Below are 23,898 nucleotides of genomic sequence, written 5' to 3' on the forward strand. Positions count from 1 at the left end.
AGCATGAGGAAAAATCAAATGTTCTTTGCACGACCTGAGGTAAGCCCAGCTCGTGGAGAGTGAGACCACGCAGTTCTATGAACACGTGCCTGTGCTCCCAACAGATCCCCGATTACTCAGAATTCGTGTGTCAGGAGGGTCAGGTTAAAATTTTTCCTTGGAGGTAAAGTTCCAATAGGCAAGAAAGGCAAAACTGCCTGTGAAGCGTGTCCCCTAAGCTACCCGGTTTTGCACCCAAAATACTGAATATTTGGAACTAATATCCAAAAAAATTTCCCTAGAAAATGCATCCTGTAAACCATGCTCCTAAACGGCTTCCTACTACAAAAAATACCCTAACCTAAAAGGCTTTCACCCTTCCTTCCCACAAAACCCAGCAAACCCTTGCATGCGGCTACAGTAAATATTTACCTAAGCTATAGTAAAAAATAACTTCGAAACATGCACAGTCAAGAGACTTACAGAGTGTTTGGCTGGGAAGTGGATGAAGATATCGCCTGAGTTGGGGCTTTGTCGGAGCAGTTGGTTCCAAGGCTTCGAAGGAGTCTCTGCGCCTGAACCTCTTGAACGTTAGGAATGGCGGTCGAGAAGAAAAGGGTTTTTTCTCTTGAAGATGAAGAGAGAAGAAGGGAAAATTTTCTGAAAAATTGCAAATGAACGGGTGGCCCGTGCGTAACGTGGCCACCCCTTTTTATATGCGTGAAGGGTCACGTGAAGAGGGTCGTTGGATTGCCCTGATGTGGGATCCAAGGCCCTCCACTCGAAAGATGAAATGACGGTTGGGTATAGGCTAGGCCATTTAATGCGGTTCTCGGAAGACGTACCGTCACCAACCACGATGTTCCACGTATTCGGCGCCTACGTAGAATGTGGAATATGAAGAGTTCATGGGGAAGCCTAAAAGCCCCTATTGTGGCCCTACACGACGTCGTGTACCACGAGCAGAGGCTTGGTGGGCAGATGTACGCCCTGATTTTCCCACAGGCTGATTAACGAGCTGAGATACGGCCTAATCATTTCTACCACGTGGACCTCCCCGAAACCGGAGCTGCCATTGTAAGGCCCTACCTCTTTAGCTCGAGGTAAACTAAGGGTTCACCAAGATTGCTCAAGGACTGAGTCTGGACCCTGAAGGCCGCAGGTCGAGGTAAGCATCCAGCTCATGGTGCGAGCTGGATGTGGAGGCTGTGACGCTTTATGAAGTCAACCACGCAAGGTAAACGTGCATATATCAGACATCACGAGTTTGATATATCCCTGACTTCTCGGACACGCAGCAGGAACGTGCGTATTCAGACTCCCACGACTGGTTTGGGCCGTGCGGCCCATTATCCCCTTACCTATTGATTTGACCACACTCATGTGTCAGGTTTAGGAATTAATCATGAATGTCACAGAGTTGACATGATAGGTAAGAAGGTCACGGGATGACCTTCTTACCAACTCCCAGGTGCCTTCTCCTATAAATATGGAGACCTTGGGAGTTAATAGAGGTTGGATTCTCGATTGTAAGAAATACCCTGTAATCAAATACCCAGTATATAGCAATAATACTGACTAGTGGAGTAAAAGGATTTTAACCTTTGAACCACTTAAAAAACGTATTCTGAGTCACCATTTCATTTCTAAGATCCTTTATCTATTTCGGTTCAACCTGAGCACTAATCCCTTTCTCTTCTTTTCTTAATTACCTGTTGGCGAAGAACCGCGTTAACATAATTAAATGGGTAAAATGGAAATTTTATTCCCACTTAATTATGAATCATCAATAGATGATTAATTTGTATTTAATGATTATATCAATGGAAATTTTATGGTTACAATAAAGTACTCAGTAAATATATGTCTTTAATTCTCAAGAGTTCAGTCTCATATTTATAGTGGAATAATCATGAGATTAATAAATATGATTTATGAATCAAAGATTTTTGGTTAATAATCTTTTATTTATTGAATCTTGAAATTATTTGTCAATAGGTCCCCGGGACAGCTCTCTCAACACTAATCAAGAGGGTTAAACTATGAATGGGCTATTTGAGAGAATATTTAATGTGAAATTATGTGATTATTGAAGTTGCACAATTTATTATTGAAATTGTGCAATTTTTGAAATTGTGTAGAAATGGAAGAAATTGATTTTGATCAATTATTTTATATAAGTGTGAACAGATAAATATGAATAGTCAAAATTTTGTTTTGATTATTATATTTATTTAATTAATAATAAGATGATAATACAAATTCAAATTTTGAATTTTGAATTTTGAAAATTAAGCTGTTATCTTTTCCTTAAAAATATGATACGTTATTCGAATTTCTAAATATTAATTAATTAAAATAAAAAACCCATGAAAAATCAAATTCCATTTTAAGAGATATGCCACACGGATAAGGCTTGGACTGCTCTATGCGTGTGGCACTTCTGATGTAATCAGTTATTGGTTTTTTAGTTTATTTCTAATTAATTAATAATTTTTTTTTTAAGGGATTTTAAAATGGAATGTAAGACTTTGTCTTTTATCATTATTATTATTGTTATCCAGATTTCCGGATAGCGTTTAGATGGATATCCTCGGGGAAGCAGAATTATCAATGTCTTTCACGGTACGTGACCAGAGCTCGCGGATGGACAGAAAGGCTTCTCCTCTCCCGTTTAGTGTCCGGATTACTCTTTCAAGCAAACACGACACGGAAGCTCGTCAACTCTCCCAGACTCCCGAAGGGATATCCTTCGGGGAAGCTCCTTCCAGGAGAAGCTCTTCAGGTTGTCTTCGCGGAAACAGTTCCATGCCTCGCACGGAACAAGACCAAGCGGTCGAGTCATGGAGGAGGCATAGTTGGAATGATATCTGCCTGACACAGAATCCTGCCTGACACGCCCGACAGGTCAAGGCCGCACACATCCCAGCACGCCTAAAAGTAATATTTCGCCTACTGTTCCGCTGACAACTTGGAAAAGACGGCTGCCTTTGTGCATTCCCCATACTTTCACGTAAATATACCCAGATAGAGCCTGGTAGCCAGGCGACTACGGTAATTGTATCCCCTATTTATGGCTGGTGTAATTAAGACTCATGTGAGTAGGGAAAAACCCTAATCCAAAACCCTAGCTATAAAGACCCCCTCATTTGATGATAGGGGGACGACCAACAAATCACATAGCAAGAACTCTACTAAAATCTCTCTAGCTTCATCTTCTCCAAGAGAACCCGAGAGAAACACTGTGAGGTTGTGAGTTTCTTGTACACCAGCTGTTTGACTGTTATTCTCTACAAGTATAATAACATCGACTCGTGGACTAGGGCTCGTTAACGCCTGAACCACGTAAAAACACTGTTTGTTTATTTATATTTCTGCATTTCTATAGTTCTTATCTTTATATTATTCCGTTCATATCCGTTTCCGAAAAACTCGGTAAACATTTTGGTGCTTTCATTGAGAGCTGTAGGAAGTTGTTAGTCAGCTCTTTTTCTGCGTACTGAAAAGATGGTGACTACGAGAAAATCTGCGGTTGACAAAAATGCTAGGGTCAACCCCGATACTATGATGGAAGATGTGGTACAAAACGAACCCTCGGACCACCACGGTGAAGACCCGACATCCCGCCAGGATCGGGTCAGCACTGAAGATACGACATACCTAGAAAGCGAGGAAGAGTATGTCCGAGACGGTTACTACAAAGACGGCTACTACTACGAGAAGGATCCAGAACTGGTCCAAGTAGCCGAAGAACTGGTGGTCACTAAGGCCAAGCTTGCTGAGCAGGAGCGCGTCTCCGAAAAAATGCAGCGCATGATGGAGCGCCTCCAGAGCAAGTTCGGAGACCTAGGCGACTCGGACGAGGATGCCTTTGTTCCAGGTGGTGCTGATGCCACCATGCCGGATCCAGCCGCTGCTGGACCATCCAAAGCCGCCCCTAACAAGGGCAAAGAAAAGGTTGGGGAGCCTGCACGCACTAACGCCCCTGCACCTCCTAAAGGCGTGGATCACCAGGCCGACTGCCCCCCCCCCCCCGCGCACAGAAGGTCTCTGGCGCTTCTAAGCCCAGACGTCCTTCAGCCCCAAGGGGGCACTCTGTGCCTAAAGGGCCCGGTGCTAAGGCACCCAGGCCTAGGGGAAGGAACAACCGCCCCAGTGATTCCGTCAACCAGGACGGTCGGGCTGCGGACACGCACTCCGAAGATAGCTGGTCCACGGTGGACCAAAGAAGAAGGTTGGAGGCCAAGTATGAAAAGGCCAAAGGAGAAAAGGCCCGGCCTCGCGGAGATGACCTGCGGAATCATCTTAATGACAAGTTTCGGGGACGCGACCTCCCGGAGAGTGATACAAAGAGGCTCGAGGAGCAGATCGCTGCCTTGACCAAGCTGGTCTGGAAGCAAAGTGGGGCCCTGTCAGACTCCGAGGAGGAGGACCCAAAGCCATTTATTCGGAGGATCGTGGAAACGTCCCTCCCGGATAACTTCAAAATGCCTCACATAGAATTATATGAGGGGAGGACAGACCCGCGCACCCATCTAGCTAAATACAACAAAATGATGCAAGTGGCACGCGTCAGTGAGGATGCCAAATGCATGTGCTTCTCACTCACCCTTACCAAGTCCGCGGAGGACTGGTGGAAAAGATTAGCTCCCGGATCCATCCACAGTTGGAAGGAGCTACAGTCCGCATTCAGAAGGCAGTTCATTGCTGCCCGAGACCACGACATGGAAGTTGGTTCCTTAACCAACATCAAGCAGCTACCCAATGAGAACCTCAAAGCTTTCATTCAGAGAATGATGGAAGCTGCTGCTAAGACCAAGGTCAGCGACGACATGAAGCTGATCGCCCTTCAATCGGGCCTTACTGTCGGCTCCCTGCTATGGGGGGAAATGCAAAGGAGACGGGCAGAAACGCTGTCCGAATTCATGTCAAGAGCTCAGGGAATCATCACCCTTGAGGATGCCTACCAGCAGGCCTTTGGAGTTCCCCCAGCTCCGACGCCTTCCGTGACTGCGCCGAGCTTTGCTTCGCAAGCTCCCGCGCCAGCCCTCACGCTTCCAGGAGCCCAGTTCGCTCCAAGCGTGTATGGGCCTTCTGCGTCTGCTCAGACGCCGAGTCAAACCCATTTCTTTGGTTACGGAGCTGTACAGACAGGATGTAGTATCGCTCCCGGACCGTCGCAACCGCGAGCAGAAGACCCAGAACGAAATCTGAGCCAATCGCGGAATAAACGAGGCGAAAGAAACCCCAACCGGGGAGACCATTCAAAGAAACCCCGGAAGGACTATGAGCCCAAGTTCACGGAGTACACCAGTTTAATAGATTCGCGAGAGAATGTCTATCGGGCGTCCTGTAATATGGTCAACTACAGGAAGCCCCCGAAAGTGTCTCACGGAGGAAGGCGTCCGCGAGACTCCAATAAGAGGTGTGAGTTCCACGGAGACGTGGGGCACACCACAAACGAATGCCTTCAGCTGAAGGATGAGATCGAGTCCCTGGCAAGAGCGGGACACCTCGGTCAATGGGTGAGGATACCCATAATCTATCCCGGACAGGGAGTAGTTCACAGAGCTGCATATTCTCCGGGACAGAGGGGGACCGCTAGCGCTCCTGGAGCCGGTCACCCCTAAGCTCCTGGGTCTCAGTTCCCAGCGCTCCCTGCTCCAACCCCTCCGGCACCCATTGCCTTATTGGCTCCGGGACCCGGAAACCCATATCCGCCCAGCCTTGCTCTGCCACCCGTTGACGGACACGTAGCCACCATTTCCGGGGGACTGCACCTTGCCGGAAGCACCCGCAACTCCCAGAAAAGGTACTTGAGGGAGTTAGAACACACCGGAGAGATGTGCGCCTTGGTTCAGTCACCTGCTCAGCGTCCCCGAATGATGGATCTTCCCATCACCTTCACGGAAGATGACGCCCGACATGTGCACTTCCCCCACAACGATCCCCTCATGGTGGAATCTCAGATTGCCAATAAGAAGGTATCACGGATCCTTGTCGATAATGGAAGCTCCGTAAATATCCTCTTCAAAGCTGCCTTCCACGCTATTGGATTAACCGAGACACACCTGACCCCATGCCCCATCCAGTTTCAGGGGTTCAATGGGGATGCACTCATGCCATTAGGCAAAATTCAACTTCCAGTCACCCTCAGAGGAGAAAGCGATGCTTGCACCTTCAAGCACTGCACGTTTGTAGTGGTCCACTGCCCCACGGCGTATAATGCTATCCTAGGCCGACCGGTCCTAATCGATTGCGGGGCCATAACCTCGATACGCCACTTATGCCTGAAGTTTCCATGCGACGACGGGCGTATTAGCACCCTCCGGGGAGACCAACGAAGTGCACGAAGCTGTTATAACGTCTCCGTCCGATCCGTCTACACGGTCCAGGAGGCGGTTGTTGCCGCTCCTTTAGCGGGAGATTTACCAGAAACTGGGGGTGCCCAAGGGGCGTGCGTTGACGAACTCGACCCTAGAGTGGGGGTCGAGAGAGCGAAAGAGCCGATGGAGGAAGTCGAAGAGGTGATCCTCAACCCGGGAGATCCCACCAAAGTCATTCAGGTAGGGAAAAACCTTCCATCGGCCATTCGAGAAAAGATCGTGGCCACTGTGAAGAATAATCAGGATATCCTGGCATGGTCCCACGGTGATATGACGGGGATTAATCCAAATGTTGCGTGCCACGCACTCAACATAGACCCATCTGCAACTCCAGTTCGCCAAAAGAGGAGGCCGTTAGACCCAGTGAGGGCCAAAGCAGTCAAAGCTGAAGTGGACAAGTTGATGTCCATAGGCTTTCTCCAGGAGTCACACTACCCCGTGTGGTTGGCCAACCCGGTTCTGGTCCCGAAACCCAATGGGTCCTGGAGAATGTGCATCGACTTCACGGACCTAAACAAAGCCTGCCCGAAAGATTGTTTCCCTCTTCCGTGAATCGATTAGATGGTAGACGCTACTTCCGGGTATGAACTCTTGTCCTTCATGGATGCGTACTCCGGATACAACCAGATCAAGATGCATGTCGCGGACCAGGAACACACCAGCTTCCTCACGGACAAGGGTGTCTACTGTTACGTGGTCATGCCTTTCGGCTTGAAGAATGCTGGGGCGACGTACCAGCGTCTAGTAAACAGGATGTTCAAGGACCAGCTAGGGAGGAACATGGAGGTGTACGTAGACGACATGTTGGTAAAGTCCAAGACCTCCGGGGACCACAGTGACGACCTTGAGGAAGCTTTCGCCGTGATCCGAAAGTATGGAATGAAACTGAATCCGAAGAAATGTACTTTCGGGGTCTCGTCTGGGAAGTTCCTCGGTTTCATTGTCAGCTCCCGCGGAGTGGAGGCCAACCCTGAGAAAATTAAGGCGTTCATAGATATGCCTTCCCCCCGGAAGCATAAGGATGTCCAAAGCGTTACCGGAAGGATAGCTGCGCTCAGCCGCTTCGTATCTAAGGCCACTGACAAATGTGTCCCCTTCTTCAATGTGTTGCGAGGAAACAAGAGGTTCGAGTGGACCCCCGAATGCGAAGCAGCCTTCCAACACCTCAAGGAACATTTAACCCGAGCTCCCATTCTGTCCAAACCTGTCGAAGGAGAGGCGTTGTTCTTATACTTAGCTGTGACAGAGCACGCAGTGAGTGCCGCTCTCGTCCGGGAAGATGGCCGTATCCAGCTCCCTGTGTATTACGTAAGCAAGAGGTTACTGGACGCCGAGTCCAGATATTCAATGATCGAAAAACTCTCCCTCTGCTTGCTAATTGCTTCGCGGAAGCTAAGACCCTATTTCCAGGCGCACACCATCAGAGTACTCACCAACCACCCTCTTCGACAAGTCTTGCAGAAGCCCGAGTCTTCTGGCAGATTGCTTAAATGGGCCATGGAACTGAGCCAATTTGACATCCACTACCAGCCACGTGTTTCCATAAAAGGACAAGCTCTCGCGGACTTTATTGTGGAATGCTCAGGAATGAATGACCTCTCAGAAGATCCTGTCCCGGAACTTCCCACATGGAAGGTCTATGTAGACGGAGCCTCAAATGAAAAAGGAGCTGGAGCAGGGGTCATCCTAATATCTCCCCAAGGACATCAGCTCCAGAGCGCCATCCGTTTCGCGTTCCCAGCATCCAACAACGAGGCAGAACACGAAGCCATGCTAGCTGGATTACAACTGGCCAGAGAAGTCGGAGCCCAAAAAATCGAAGTATACAGCGACTCCCTACTTGTGGTAAACCAAATATCCGGGGAATACCAGACGAAAGGTGAAAAAATGGCTGCCTACGTGTCTCTCTCCCGCGGACTCCTGCAGCATTTCAAAGGCTACCAAATCCGCCAGGTCCCCCGGGACCAGAACTCACTCGCGGACACACTGGCCAAGCTTGCAACAGACCCGGAGATTGAACAATATGGCCTGGTGCCCATCGGGCACTTAGAAGCACCTAGTACCGAGACACAGAGGGTAAATGCCATCATCGACCATTCCCATTCCTGGATAGGACCCATCCTCAGATTTCTCACCACCGGAGAGCTCCCCACTGATAAAGCTGACGCAAGAAAGCTCCAGTATCAAGCTCCCCGATACGTGGTTATGGATGGAAAGCTTTACCGCAAGGGGTTGTCCATACCCTTCCTTAGGTGTGTTGCCGGAACCGAAATCAGCACCATCATCCATGAGGTTCACGGAGGCTTCTGTGGCGACCATACCTCCGGGATGAGCCTCTCCAAAAAGATCCTTCGACAAGGATACTTCTGGCCCACCATGAAGAAGGATTGTGTGGATTATGTCAGAAAATGTGAGCAGTGCCAGAGGTACGCCAAGGTTCCGCGAGCGCCTTCTACAGAAATTACCTTAATGACCAGCCCCTGGCCGTTCGCCGTCTGGGGCATTGACCTAGTAGGTTCCCTTCCAACTGGAAGGGGCGGAGTGAAGTATGCCATAGTCGCGGTAGACTACTTCACCAAATGGGCTGAAGCTGAACCTATGAACACGGTCACGTCTAAGAAGGCACTGGACTTTGTCATCAGGAATATAGTGTGTCGTTTTGGGCTTCCACAAAAAATTGTGTCCGATAACGGGAAGCAATTTGATAGTGAACATTTCATGAACTTCTTTGCTTCGCATGGAATTATCAAAAGCTTTTCCGCAGTCGCCAGACCTCAAGCTAATGGGCAAGTGGAAGCAGTAAACAAAATCTTAAAGACCACGTTGAAGAAAAAACTCCAAGCCTGCAAGGCTCACTGGCCGGAAGAGCTTCCGCGAGTACTTTGGGCCTATTGCACAACAGAGAGAACTTCGATGGGGCACACACCTTATTCCATGACCTTCGGTTGCGAGGCCGTCATCCCAGTAGAAACTATGATCCCCTCTCACAGGCAGGACACCTACGACCCTACCCGGAACCACGCCCTTCTCCAGGAGTCCCTGGACATGATCGAAGAGCTCTGGGAGCAGTCGCAGGTCCAACTAAAAATGTACCAAGGCAAGATAGCTCGACACTTCAACACAAGAGTCAAGAGCCGTACATTCGAAGTTGGGGATCTTGTCCTACGGAGAGTATTTCCTACTACGCAGGATCCGGGAGTGGGGGTCCTCGGACCCAACTGGGAAGGCCCCTATGAAGTACAAGAAAAAGTGGGCCATGGGATGTATCACTTAAAGAGACTCGACGGATCTAAAGTCCCGCGCGCCTGGAACGCGGAGCACCTCCGCCGTTACTATCAGTAGGCCCCGGACTATCTAGTCGAAAGTCCTTGGTGGACGTAGCAAAAGTGTAAAATGTGGAGATAAACCTCCCTGCTGTAAAACACATGCCTCACAGGCTAATTTAATGAAACACGGAGAGGTTCCCTCCGCTTTTACTGCATTTTTTATCCCTGTGTTCAAGGCTGTGTTTCAACAAGTGACCACGCGGTCCGGAGACGTCCGGACCCCACGCTCACTTGGGGGGGTATACATGGCTAAGGCATAGCCATACGCCCCTTGAACAAAACATACACAGAACACCACTCATGTGCTAGCATTTTTTTTAAATTGTTAAGCTTAGGTTAATTTGTTATTGCCATAAACATACTTGCATTACGTGTCATGTGCGCATTATGTGTTTTTGCCATAAACATACTTGCATTACGTGTCATGTGCGCATTATGTGTTTTTGTGAAAATTTCCATTGAAATGTCTGCCATTATGCATCATGAAAATTATCTCCTGTGTAGCCCAGCGATGAACAGGACTGGGGGTTGGGGCACATTCAGAGAGCTACGCCGAAACACCCCCAACTCCCTGACAAGTCCTTTGCAGAATACTCCGCGACCGCTGTAGAGCTTTGCTTCGCAAGCTCCAGCTCCGGGTCCCGCAAGGCGAAAGATGGCAAGATCCGCGACCGTTGTAAGCCTTGCTTCGCAGGCTTCAGCTCCGGATCTCACAAAATAATGCATGGCGAGCTCCTCGACCACTGCAAGTTTCAGCTCCAGGAGCAGACATGGTCGATCCCCCACTCACAGGAGGCCTTGCTTCACAAAGCCCCTGCTCCGGGATCGCACATGGTGGGCGTGGCAATTTCCCCGACCGCAACGAGCCTTGCCTCGCAGGGCTCCATGCCAGGTCCCTGAAGTCAGCCACCATGAGGTTCGCAACGACAGTTAGTTTTGCTTCGCAAAGATCTAACCTTAAGTCTAGCGACGCTCACCAAAAGAACTCCCGTTCCGAGCCATGGAACGGCTCACCTTAGCAATCCCAGCGAACAGTATAACTACAAGTCCCGGGATTGGCTATTTGCCTTAGGAAAGCTAAAATACGGTGAAATGAGTCTGGCCGTTGGAACCAGGAAACCTTCGTAACCTAGAAACTACGTGGGAAAAGACATCAACCGTTAGAGCTTCAAGTTGGAAGTGCATAGGTTCTGGCCGTTGGAACCAAAACCTCATGCGCCCCTACAGCAGTTTCTACCGTACAAAAGTCTACCCTAAACGCAAAGTTAAATAAAGAACTCGGCAGAAAAGAAAGGAGAATGCTATAATTATGGAAAATATGTCTGCAATGAGAAAAGAGTACAAGGAGCTTCGCCCCAAAAACACAAATGAAAAAGAATTAAAGATAAGGCCCCTTCAAGCATTGGGGGTGGCAGCAGTATCCGCGTCCAAGGCCTCGAGGTCAGCGGTTTCAACTGGGGCTGGCGGAGTCGGCTCATTGGAAGGCAGAACGTCATCACGGGCAGGTTCAGAGGTCCCCGCCTCTCCGGGATCTCCTGCCTCAGGGGCTCCAGCAGGTTCGTCAATGTTGTAAGTTTGGACGTACACCTCCGGGCCTTGATCCCACACCTGTAGCTTCTCCCTCATGGCGTCGGCATCCTCTCCCAGATAGCCTAGTACCTCCGGGTTCATTTTCCAGAGTTGATGCATGAGGACCACGTGCGATATATTAATCGTCATGTTCAGTACCACCTCGGCATCCTCCTTCTCCTTCAAGCGCTCCGCCTCGGAGTTTTCCAGCTTTGCCTCCGCGACAGCTAATTGAGCTTTCAGTTTTTCCACCTCGGCCTTGGATGCATCCCGCTCTCCCTTAAGAGAATCAATCTCCTTGCGCTGCACCTTATTTTGGTTCAGCACGGATTGCTTCTCGGTCACATGCCCCCTGGCGGTGAATTGCAAGGCTCCGATCTCTTTATCCTTCTCGGCGAGCCCCAACTCCAGCATAGACACGAGATCCCTACTCCTCTTATGAAGTTGCTCCTCCTCGTGCAGCTTGTTATGAAGAGTGGCATATTCCTCTTGCCGCTTAAGGAGGAGATCATTTTTCGATTGCAAGCGGGCTTCCAAGGTATCCTTCTCCACCCTGGCTTGGGATAGCTCTTCCCGGAGCTTGGAGTTTTTGGCCTTCAAGTCATCCGACCGCTGTTTGAACTCAGTCTCTGCGCTGGCCTGGTACTCTCGGTATTTGGCAAGATATTTCTTGTCCGCCTCTTCCTCAGCCGGGCGCCGGGCCTGGTCAATCTTCTCCGAAGCCTCCCCCCTTGTGCTCTCGACCTGTTGGGTCAGTTTCTGCTTCTCCGCCTCCAAGGCCTGGCGAGCCACCTGGCTCTCCTCCAGCTGAACCAGAACTGCACCCACCTCCCGGAACGAGCGTTCCGCGATCAGAGAGGCCTGCAAGGAAAGACAACAGAATGAGTTAAGCAGAACCAAATGTGCTAAGACAGATGATCCCAAAACATAACTGACGGCTTACCCCGGACAATTGTTGCTTCACGGCATGTGTCAGCAACAGCGGATCCTTACTGCTACTGATGGCCCATTTCTCAGAATTGAGCTCGCACAAGCTCAGGGCCATGTCCTCCATCATCTCCGCTCCGAACGGCGCCAATGCACGTCCGAGCTTAGGCACCAGCCTCTTCTCCAAGGCTGGGCCATCCAAAACCGCTCCAGCCGGGTGAAGGGATCTCACCCCCTCAGCCAGCTCAGCTCTCTTCACGGCAGACAAGTTGTCTGCCCTTCCCTGAGTAACAGCCTTCTCAGCCTCCAACCGCCTCTTCAAAAAATTATCGGCCCGTCTTACACTCTCCAGGAGGGCAGCGGGGAAATGGGTTGGTTTCTGAGGGAAGTGGAACTTCAGGCCAGGCAGAGGAAGGTTTGTTTGCTGAGAAGAAGGAGACCCCGAAAGGGTGGACTCCCTTTGGGCTGGAGGAGGAGGCAGACGGGGTATTAAGGACGGAAGGGAAGACACTACCGCCCGGGTCTGTTGTTGTTGCTGATGTTGCTGGTGTTGCTGTTGTTTTTGCTGTTGCGGTGGCGGAGGTGACTGCCTTTGTTGTTGTTGTTGCTTTTGCTGCTGCGGCAGCGGAAGTAATTGCCTTTGTTGTTGATGCTAGTTTGGCTGTTGTTGTTGCTTCCGCTGTGGCGTTGGTGATTGTCTCTGTTGTTCTTGTTGTTTCTGTTGTTGTAGTTGTGGTTGTTGTTGTTGTTGTTGTTGTTGCCTTCGACCGGGAGAAGAGTGTCTAAGGCGTTTCTTCTTGGCGCCCTCAGCATCTCCTCCGGGACGCTTGCTCACCCCAGTCGTCTTCACGGGGAACACAAGCCCTTCCCCGTCGCTGCTACTACTCGAGGTCGCCATGGTCTCGGAAGGCCCCTTGGCAGGAGATCTCCCCACCGCCGGAGACACATGCGCCTCACCACCTATCTTCTTGGAAGTGGCGGCTTTACCTCCCCTACCGGCTTCAGCTTTTCGTCCTTTCCCCTTGGACGGATCTTGGCTGGTGGCGGCTTTCTTGATGAGTAAGGTAACTCTCCCCAACATCTTGGCTTCGGGATATTCTGCAAGAAACGTACGAAGCAAGGTAACGAACCAGCAAGCAATGTGAAAGAAGATAAGCAGAAGACAAGACAATCAACAACATAAAAGCACAAGCAAGTCCGCCAGCAGGGAACAAGGAACAAGAAGAAAAAAAGTTTGAAAGGGACGACCATGCAAGAGAAACGTGGATGGCCTTCCCCGAGCAAAACAAAACACCGCTTCCTGCTCCAGAAAGCTCCCGTACTCCTTGAAGTCCGGGAATGACATGCTGAGGGAAGAAGGGTCAACCATGATGACACCTTCTGGCAGACTACCGTCACTCAGACACCCGAGGAGCTCATCTACCCTATCGCAATATCTGTCAAAGGGTATCCTACGCGGATCTAGCCTAAGGAAGCGGGGATCAAACCCCATCTGAGAGGTCCGGGAAACCTCAGACAGGCTGGGGGTGTGGATCAATCGAAAACTAGTCTTACCTCTCCCGGAGGTACCAGCCCCCGGAGTCCCTTCGTTGGGGTAAGCTGCAGCGTGGCGAGCCTCGATCTCCTCTTCCTCCGGCTGGGGGTCGGGGAACCTCTCCGCCCAACTAGGGGATAAAGTATTCTCGTTCCGGGCTGCTTGGCTGATCACCTTGGACAGCTCCAGGGCAATCTGCTCCCGGATGTCAGCTGACACCTGACTTTGCCCCCTACCACTCACTGGCTCAATGTTTTGGAAAGAGGCGAGCAGCCCATACTCCCTCAAAGATTCGGAGGTCACAAGTCCCTCCACTTTCAACTCTTCCTTCGAGAGCCCTTCGTAGAACTTTGACCTCCTTATCATCTCCGCACAGCGAGGTGTCCGCGGAACGACTTCTGCAAAATCCAAATACGAGCATTAGAGATCCTCCCGAAAGGCAAATCAAACGTAAAGAAACAAAGTTAAAAAGGAGAGGAAGGAGCACTTACCAGGGACTTTGAAGTCCAAAGATAGGGCTGGCACCCTCTTTAATGGGAAGCCGGTCGTCAGGAACCAGTATTCCCGGAGGTCTGGAACCCTTGCGGTATGGCAGGTAAGACACATCACGTCCGGGTACCTCTCCAGCCTGTAAAACCCCACCTTGTCTGGATGACCTCTCATGGGTTGAGACTTCAGCCCGTAGAAGTATAACACCTCCTCCGGGGTAGGGGCCTCCAGGTCCCGGGACTTGCAAAAGATGTACCACCCCGCTAGGAGCTTGTAGCTGGGGGGAATCAACTGGAAGGGGGCAATCCCCGCCTTCACACAGAAGTTGGCAAAATAACTTCTTAGGGGCAAGTGCGCCCCACACAGCCCAGCTCCAGGCACCAAAGCCCTCATGACTCTGGCTAGCAGACTCACCCAGCACCGACAGACGGTGCCACATCAGGCCTGGGATGTTCTTCAGGCCTGCTTCTGAGGAGTACAGCTCCAGCATGCCGTAGTTCCTGAGCAGGTTCGGCTTCTGGTCCATCTCCCAGATTGAACTGTTGATAGTCGGGAGGCTAGCCGCGACCACTTTAGTCTTTCCTTTCCCCGTTGCGCCAGCGACAGGGGAATTTTGCTCCTGGGCAGATTCAGCCTCTACCGCGGCAAGGATTTGTTCCTTTGAGATGTTCGTCACTGAACAAGAGAAACAAAGAAGAAAACACTCTAAGCAGTCAGTACCCTTGTCATACCCTAACGGTATCAAAGGCGTCGGGGAGACCCTCCCTGAAAACTGCTTGTAGAGGCTCCCACCGAGCTTGCCGAGGGGTTGACACCATGCCACCCGAAGGATAGCAAAGAGCCAAACTCAAACTCCGAGCCTAAGCCCGCCAAGAGAAGTGTTTTCCCAGAGGAAGACACCCTAAAGGTGCTCACGCTTATGCCCTAAAACAGCAAACCAAAACAGCACAAGCAAGACGAGGAACGACTTTCCAAACGCAAAATCGTCAAAGCATGCAAAGAGATTACTTATCGACTCACATCAATCGCATGCCTATCAAAGCCCTATTCACGCATGCACATAGGCGATACTGGCAGAAAACTCAACTCTAACAACTACCAACAACCTAAGGTTTGGGAGGAAAGAGCAAAGTAGAAATACTTACTGGTATTCGGGTAGTTGAAGATTGAAGGAGTAACCGGATCACTGCACAGCACGATCGCGAGAAGTAAAAGCTGCAAAGACAAACGGCGATTCAAACCCTAAACTTCGGCGAACAAACCCACTGCCAAATCACAAGAAAAGTTTCTAAATTCCTTACCAAAAGAAGTGGCAAATTCGAAGGAATGGAAGCTTGGAAGCCTGAAAGTTCGAAGGTTTGGGAATCTGAAAATCCGAAAGATAGAGAATTTGAGAGCGTAAAGAGGAAGAAAGGTCCGTTCCCTGGTTTTTATAGCAGGAGTGAAGTCCTTTCGAATCCTACAAATGGACGGTCCTGATCTTCCCATACCGCATGCATCAGATCCGACGGCTGGAGATGAAGCGCCGATCCTATTTATGACTCCTCGGATGGGAATAAAGTATTTATTTCCCATCATTATACCACCTCGGGCCCGGTGTAACATTAAAAATCGTCAAATCATTACTCAGATGCCTGACGTACGCATACTCAGCCAGTCGCCTCACGCACACGTCTTGGTCACAGAGCCATTCCCGGCATGACGCGTGGCCCTTGCCACACTTGAGTACTTGAGGTCAAACAGAAGAAATTTCCTTTCTTTTTCATACTAACACTCATGCGGGAAAAAGGAACCCTTCCAGGAACACAGGAGGTGACCCCTCGCCTAATCTAAGAAACCGGAATACCCGGAGGACTGTACAAGCTCCCGGATCTCTCAAAGCTCCGTGACCTTGGGGGGTAAATGTTATCCAGATTTCCGGATAGCGTTTAGATGGATATCCTCGGGGAAGCAGAATTATCAATGTCTTTCACGGTAGGTGACCAGAGCTCGCGGATGGACAGAAAGGCTTCGCCTCTCCCGTTTAGTGTCCGGATAACTCTTTCAAGCAAACGCGACACGGAAGCTCGTCAACTCTCCCGGACTCCCGAAGGGATATCCTTCGGGGAAGCTCCTTCCAGGAGAAGCTCTTCAGGTTGTCTTCGCGGAAACAGTTCCGTGCCTCGCACGGAACAAAACCAAGCGGTCGAGTCATGGAGGAGGCATAGTTGGAATGATATCCGCCTGACACAGAATCCCGCCTGACACGCCCGACAGGTCAAGGCCGCACACATCCCAGCATGCCTAAAAGTACTATTTCGCCTACTGTTCCGCTGACAACTTGGAAAAGACGGCTGCCTTTGTGCATTCCCCATACTTTCACGTAAATATACCCACATAGAGCCTGGTAGCCAGGCGACTACGGTAATTGTATCCCCTATTTATGGCTGGTGTAATTAAGACTCATGTGAGTAGGGAAAAACCCTAATCCAAAACCCTAGCTATAAAGACCCCCTCATTTGATGATAGGGGGACGGCTAACAAATCACATAGCAAGAACTCTACTAAAATCTCTCTAGCTTCATCTTCTCCAAGAGAACCCGAGAGAAACACTGTGAGGTTGTGAGTTTCTTGTACACCAGCTGTTTGACTGTTATTCTCTACAAGTATAATAACATCGACTCGTGGACTAGGGCTCGTTAACGCCTGAACCACGTAAAAACACTGTTTGTTTATTTATATTTCTGCATTTCTATAGTTCTTATCTTTTTATTATTCCGTTCATATCCGTTTCCGAAAAACTCGGTAAACAATTATTAAAGATGATAAATTTTATTTACTGTTATTATTATGATAATAATAATGTCTATATATTCTATATGATAGAAAATAAAAACAACAAGTCTTAACAAATTTTTACAGAGAAGAAAAACTATCATCTTTTTCACAAAACAAAAAACTCTTTTTCTCACTAGCCTATAATCAAGACTCTCATGAGTTTAGAATAGTTTTGATTCACAAAATTGATCATTGTTCTCTATGTCCCCACCCACATCTTGAGGTGTAGAGAACGTGTTGGAAGATCTAGGTGTGAGTACTTTAGCTAGGATAGGAAGATTGAAATATATACGAAAAGATTCAAGGACTCTTGATAGGCTACAAGAGGTAAATCGTTTCATATTATTTTTTGATATATACATATTACATATTGATTAACATATTGCATATTAAAAGATCCTCATATATGAAAAAAAATTGTTGTATAGAATACTACCATTATTGCAATTTCTGCTACGCACTAGGGATTGTACCAATTGTTCCTAACAATTGGTACCAGAGCCATCATTAATCCTTGCATATGTTAATTACTGTATGGGTATCATATGCATTTTTTATAATATGTGTAATATATGAATGGATGGATGTTTATGTATGAATAGTATATGTTCTTAAGGGTTGGTTTTCATGGTGTTTTTTTATTAGGAAAAGTTCTTATTTTTTCTAGATATAAAAAAAAAATTGTAAGCCATCTTGGGGAATAGGAATTTTGTAATTTATTTTTTAATTTTGAAAAAAATTTGTAATGGCCCGAGCCCCGAGCACAAACCCTGAGGTCTAAGTCGCTGCCCCTGCAGCCTGCGTGCGAGCCCTGTGCACCTGTGCCCACGTCGAGCCTCCAACACGCCCAGCGCCCACTGAGCTTTCCCACTTCCATGTCAAGCCTTGCGCACCTGCGCCCCTACGCCGAGCCTCCAGCACTCTCCACACTGAGACGCGCCCAGCCGTACCCCTGCCAACCACGAACCACCATTGACACAGCCATTAGGGTTTGTGTCTTGCACACCCTCATGGATGTGTAATTATCCATTTGTGCCTATTTATGCCCAATATAATTAAAAGTGTTTTAATTATAAATTTTGAGTTAATTATGGTGAGTACGAATTCAAATTTGGTCTCAATAACTTGTTGGGTATTAAAACCCAAAGTTTGATTATTTAAATAAATTAAAAGGTTATTTAATTCATAATGGTTAATTAAAATGGTAATGGCCAAGGACTAAAAAAGAAGATCCAAGATCAAAAGAGTTGCTCTTTATTAGGCCTTAGTTATTTTAATTATTTTTGCGTATTTTTTGCAAGTGTTGTGATTTTCTAGAAATACCCAAAGCACCCAACCCACATATATATATTTATGTATTTGCTTGAACACTATTAAATTATTTAATGCTTTATCATGCATAATAACATGTCATACATATTACCCACATAGTACATACTAAGCATGCATTTTTTTTAGAAACATGCTTAGGATTGATTATATATTTTTATTTTGATAACTCGTATAATTAATTTAATCTTCATTAATTAAGATGGGAAAAAGAATTTAAAGTTGTTTATTTTCTTATTTAATAAAATTGTTTTATTGAATGAAATGGTATTCGATTTAAAAAGGCAAAATAAAATCTAGGGCACAATTATTTATTTTACAGAATTGGATTAGTATTTATTAGAATATCATTTGGTAAAATTAATTTAATTAGTTTTACAACCAAATTAAAAAAAATATCGATTTTGAGAAAAACATAATTTCAAAATAGTGAGTGGGAGAGGGAATTATTACAATAAGTCTCATGGTCTCCATTATTGGTTGAACACCGAGAGGCATAGGAAGGGTCTTGTGTCACCTCTGTTTGCGACCTCCCTAAGGAAAGGCTTCTAAATATGTTTATTTTATCTCAAGGTTGACTTCTCAAAAGAGAATAAGATTAGTAATGTCTTTCAAGTTTGACTGACCCTAAGGAACACTATTGAGTTAAGTCATTGATCGAAAAATAATTGGTTACACTCCGAAGGTGTATCTTGGCTTTTGAGCACAACTATTGCATCTTGACCAAACTAACGGTAATTCATAATTCAAAAGAGAAAAAGGAGTTTTTAAGTTTTCACTTATGGAGTTGAGATCTTGTCTCAAGATTAAATTTTTATTACTCTGACCTATTAGAGAATATAAGTTATTGCCTCAATGGAAAAGGTAAGATAATACAACTCTATGCAAAATATTACAAATAAATAATGATTGATTAAAAAGAGTGTTACAACTCTATAATTGAAAATACAAACAAACAAAGAAAGGAAGAGGAAGAAGGAGAAGAAGAGAATGGTGAAAGATACAACTCTAAACAAATGATTACAAGTGAAGGAAAGGTGTTTAAAACAAAAGAAAAGAATATTACAAATCTAAACAAAAGTTACAAGTAAATAGAAAATGAAAATAAGAAGAAAAGAAATAGAGAAAAATGCAAGAACAAAACAATAGTAAACTCTCACTTACACAACCTAAGTGAAGAGGGTTGGGGATCACCAACTTGAACAAGGTTTAAAACCTTTGTCCAAAAGCTTATTTCCCCCTAACTCAAGCACTCGGGGATCTCTCATAGATTTTTGGAAATGCTTTCTGGAATAATCAAGCATCAAGGTGTATTTTCCAGCCAAGTGCTTTGTGGATGCAAAATAGTGTGTCTTACAAGTGAGCATTAGGCTCCTATTTATAGAGTTTGAGATAGCCCTTTGAATTTCAAATTCCACCAACCCCCATGGTTGTTACTAATGTTTAATTGGATGTTTATGGAATTAAAATGGAGATTTGGTAGTTATTTGGGATGTTAGAACCATTCAATTTGGAAAAAACTGAAAAACCAAATAGGCTGTCAACCTCACTGGCTGCGGCCAGGGATTTTCAGTGGTCATAGCCACTAGCTTCTATCCCCCAGGCCACGGCCACTAAAATTCAGTGGTTGCGGCCACAGGCCATTTTCAGCACAAAAAAGTCATTTTTCCAAAACGTTCCAAAACGTCCCAAATCCTTTCCCACATGATTTTTGTAACCTCCAAACACCTATTGGGAGTTAAAAACATGTCTCCAACATCCATATTTCATCATGGCTTTGTGAAATCTAATCTTAAATGTGTAACATATAATATACACACATTATTGGGTAATATTTGGGAGTTACAAATTTGTAACTGATTTTGTAACTCCAAAATATGTCACATTATGGCACACACATGTGTCTAGTTTTTGAGACTCTCAATAATATGTTACAAGGTGTGACAAATCACATTTTGTCACATTATTTAATCTAATACTATATTATATGAAATAATATAACATGACCTACCCTAAGGCGATCCATTAATTTTCAAATTATTCTATCGTGTACTAGTAATTATTTTTTGTGTGTTATTTTATGTGTTGCATTCATGCATCATATTTACTATTCCAAATATAAATTGATATTTATTATATGCATTAATTAATTATATTTTATTTATTTAATTTTCAACAATATGTCCAATACCCTGTAACTGCTTTACTTGCGAATGAGAAATTGACTGGTGATAACTACATGAAATGGAAATCAAACATGAAAATTGTTTTGATATTTGAAAACCACATGTTTTTCCTTAATGAGGAATGTCCTGAAGTTCCTGCTCTCACTGCTGCCAAAATTGCTAGAGAGAAGTATGACAATTGGATCTTATCTATCAATAAGGACAAATGTTATATGCTTGCTAGTACGAGTGATGTGCTCAGAAAGAAGTTTGAAACTGCTGAAATAGCCTATGAGATTTGGGAATCTCTACAAGGCATGTTTGGTCAGCAATCTGATAAGTGCAGACATGATGCTACTAGAAGCTTCATGAATATGAAAATGAAGAAAAATGATTCTGTCAGAGAACATGTCTTAGACATGATCAACATATTGCACGATGTAGAAATCCATGGTGCGACCATTGATTAGAGAACTCAAGTAAGTGTGATACTTGAATCTCTCACACTAGCTTTTGCAGCTTTGACTACCAACTATGTTATGAACAAGTTGGAGTACAATATGACCCAACTCCTGAATGAGTTGCAAACTTATGAATCTCTAAACAAAAGTTCCAATAAAGTCAAGGAGGTAAATGTTGTTGAATCCAAGCCTTCCTGTTCAAATGGTAATTCAAAGAAAAGGAAGGGTGGCCAAGGAAAGGACAAGAAAAAGGACAAATGACCAGAGAAGACCAACAAGTCTACCAAGAAGAATAATTCTGCAAAGAACTCCAAAAAGAAGGCACCGAAAGGAGCATGCTTTCATTGTGGAGTTGACGATCATTGGAAAAGGAAATGTCCTAAATACCTGGTTGAACTGAAAGACAAAAAGATGGGTAAATTTTATTTGCTTGTTTTAGAATCATGTTTAGTGGAAGGTGATTTTTCATCTTGGATGGTTGATTCTGGAGCCACTAATCATATTTTTTTTCTTCATAGAGCCTTAGTACTTCAAGGAAGTTGGCTCATGGAGAGGTGACCATGAGAGTTGGAAGTGGACAGGAGATCTCAGCACCTGAAGTTGGAAAAGCTCACCTTGTTTTTTATAATAAAAAATTTATTGTGTTGGAAAATGTTTATTTTATTCCTAAATTTACTAGAAATTTGATTTCCTTATCAAAATTTGATGAACAATGTTTTAATATTTGTTTTAATAATAATTCGATTGTTATTTAGAAAATGGTTTTGACACTTGTTCTGCAAAGTCTGAAGGTGGACTTTACAAGTTAGAGTCCAACGTCGAGCATGTTTATAATTCTGAATTTTTAAAACTGCAAATCCCAGATCTATTAAAAGACAAAAAAACAGATTCTGATAGTGAAGCATATCTGTGGCATTTGAGATTGTGACATATTGGTCTAGATAGAATTAAACGAATAACAAAGGATGGTCCTTTAAGAGAACTATCTATTGGTTCTCTCCCTGACTGTGAATCTTGCCTAAAAGGAAAAATGACCAAGAGACCTTTCTCTGCTAAAGGTTCAAGAGCCACAGAACCACTTCAACTTGTTCATATGGACGTTTGTGGTCTACTAAATGTCCAAGCTAGAAGAGGTTATGAATATTTCATCACTTTCTTTAATGATTATTCAAGATATGGTTACCTATACTTAATGCAAAGGAAATCTGAAACCTATGATAAGTTTAGGAAATTCTGAGCAGACGATGAAAAGAAATTAGGTAAATCACTAAAAGTACTTCGATCAGATCGAGGTGGAGAGTACTTAGAATATGAATTTGAGGACCATTTGCGTGAGCATGGAATTCAATCCCAACTCACTACACCTGGAACACCACAACAAAATGGTGTTTCAGAAAGGCGGAACAGAACCTTATTGGATATGGTTAGATCGATGATTAGTTTCTCATCATTGCCTTTGACATTCTGGGGTTATGAAATAAAATGTGCTCTATACATACTCAATGTTGTTCCATCTAAGTCTATTCAGAAAACACCATTGGAATTATGGAATTGTACTAAACCTAGTTTACGCCATTTTTGTATATGGGGTTGTCCTGCACACGTGCTTAAAGGAAAGATTGGGAAGTTGGAATCACGCACTGAAGTGTGCATGTTTGTAGGATATTCCAAAGAAACAAAAGGTGGTATATTTTATAGTCCTAAAGATAAAAAAACGTTTGTATCTACGAATGCTACTTTTCTGGAGCATGACTATATAAATAACCACAAACCTCAAAGTAAAGTCGTACTTGAGGAATTGGTCTCAAAAAAAAAATACCAATCATCAGCAATGGCAAGAGAAAAATGGCTAGAGGATATCACTAGTTCTAGTTAGAACAATAGAGAGCTTTGTCGTTGTGGGAGGGTTGGTAAACAACCAGTCTGCTATGAACATGAAGTTTAGATACTTGTGTCTAACACAAACAAAGATGATCCATTGACTTATAGAGATGCAATGGAAGATTCTGTAATGCCCTACTACCTTAGGGCCGTTACCAAGTGAGTTTCAAGACAAAACAATGTGCAATGAACTCGCTAACCGAGGTTTTGAAACAAAAGTGTGACTAATTAAAAGTTAAGGCTGTAATCTTAGAAAAATGCGTTGTTTCAATAAAACTTCTAGTATTTAACATTTGGGATCCCATAATGAGGTTTGAAAACTATTTACATCTTAAAATAAGTTTACAATTGATCAGTTATAAAAATCATAGATTATTACAGCCATTTTCAAATAAACCCCCAACCAAAGCAGTCGGGCAGGCCAAACATGTACGCGTCGCTTCACGCTCTCCGTACTCATGGTTGGTTGACTCAGTCTTTGCCCTCACCTGCAACATGGAGCACCCGTGAGCCGAAGCCCAGCAAGAAAACTCAAGCAGAACATAACATATGAAAATATACAGTTAATCGTATCAGATATTCCACAGATAAACAAGTCAACCATTAGACTAAGCAAACACGGCCATGCCGCCCCAGAAGCCTTACCGAAGCCTGCGGTATCGGTTCACACCGTAAGGATAACACATGTATCCACCGGGCCCTGCCCTGACTATAGCATCCCATGTGCTAAGTGTTACTTCCGGCCCCGCTGTCGCACCCGGCCTACGCCGCTCTCGGCCCTTGCCGTTCATTTTATTATAATCACACATATAGTATAACACAAAAACATTCTAACAAATAATAATTCATTTAAGTCTGCATCCTAACATGTCATGCAATATAGGGCCATGCCCGGCAATCATCTCATCATGCAACATGCAATATAGGGTCGTGCCCCGCAATCACACTATGGGCCCATGCCCTATCCTACGGGTGTTATAGTTTTCTTACCTTTCCAATCAATAGTTTAGATCACCTGACTCCTTGAGCACGATC

Source organism: Humulus lupulus, chromosome 3 (assembly GCF_963169125.1).
Source record: "Humulus lupulus chromosome 3, drHumLupu1.1, whole genome shotgun sequence".
Taxonomy (NCBI): Eukaryota; Viridiplantae; Streptophyta; class Magnoliopsida; order Rosales; family Cannabaceae; genus Humulus; species Humulus lupulus.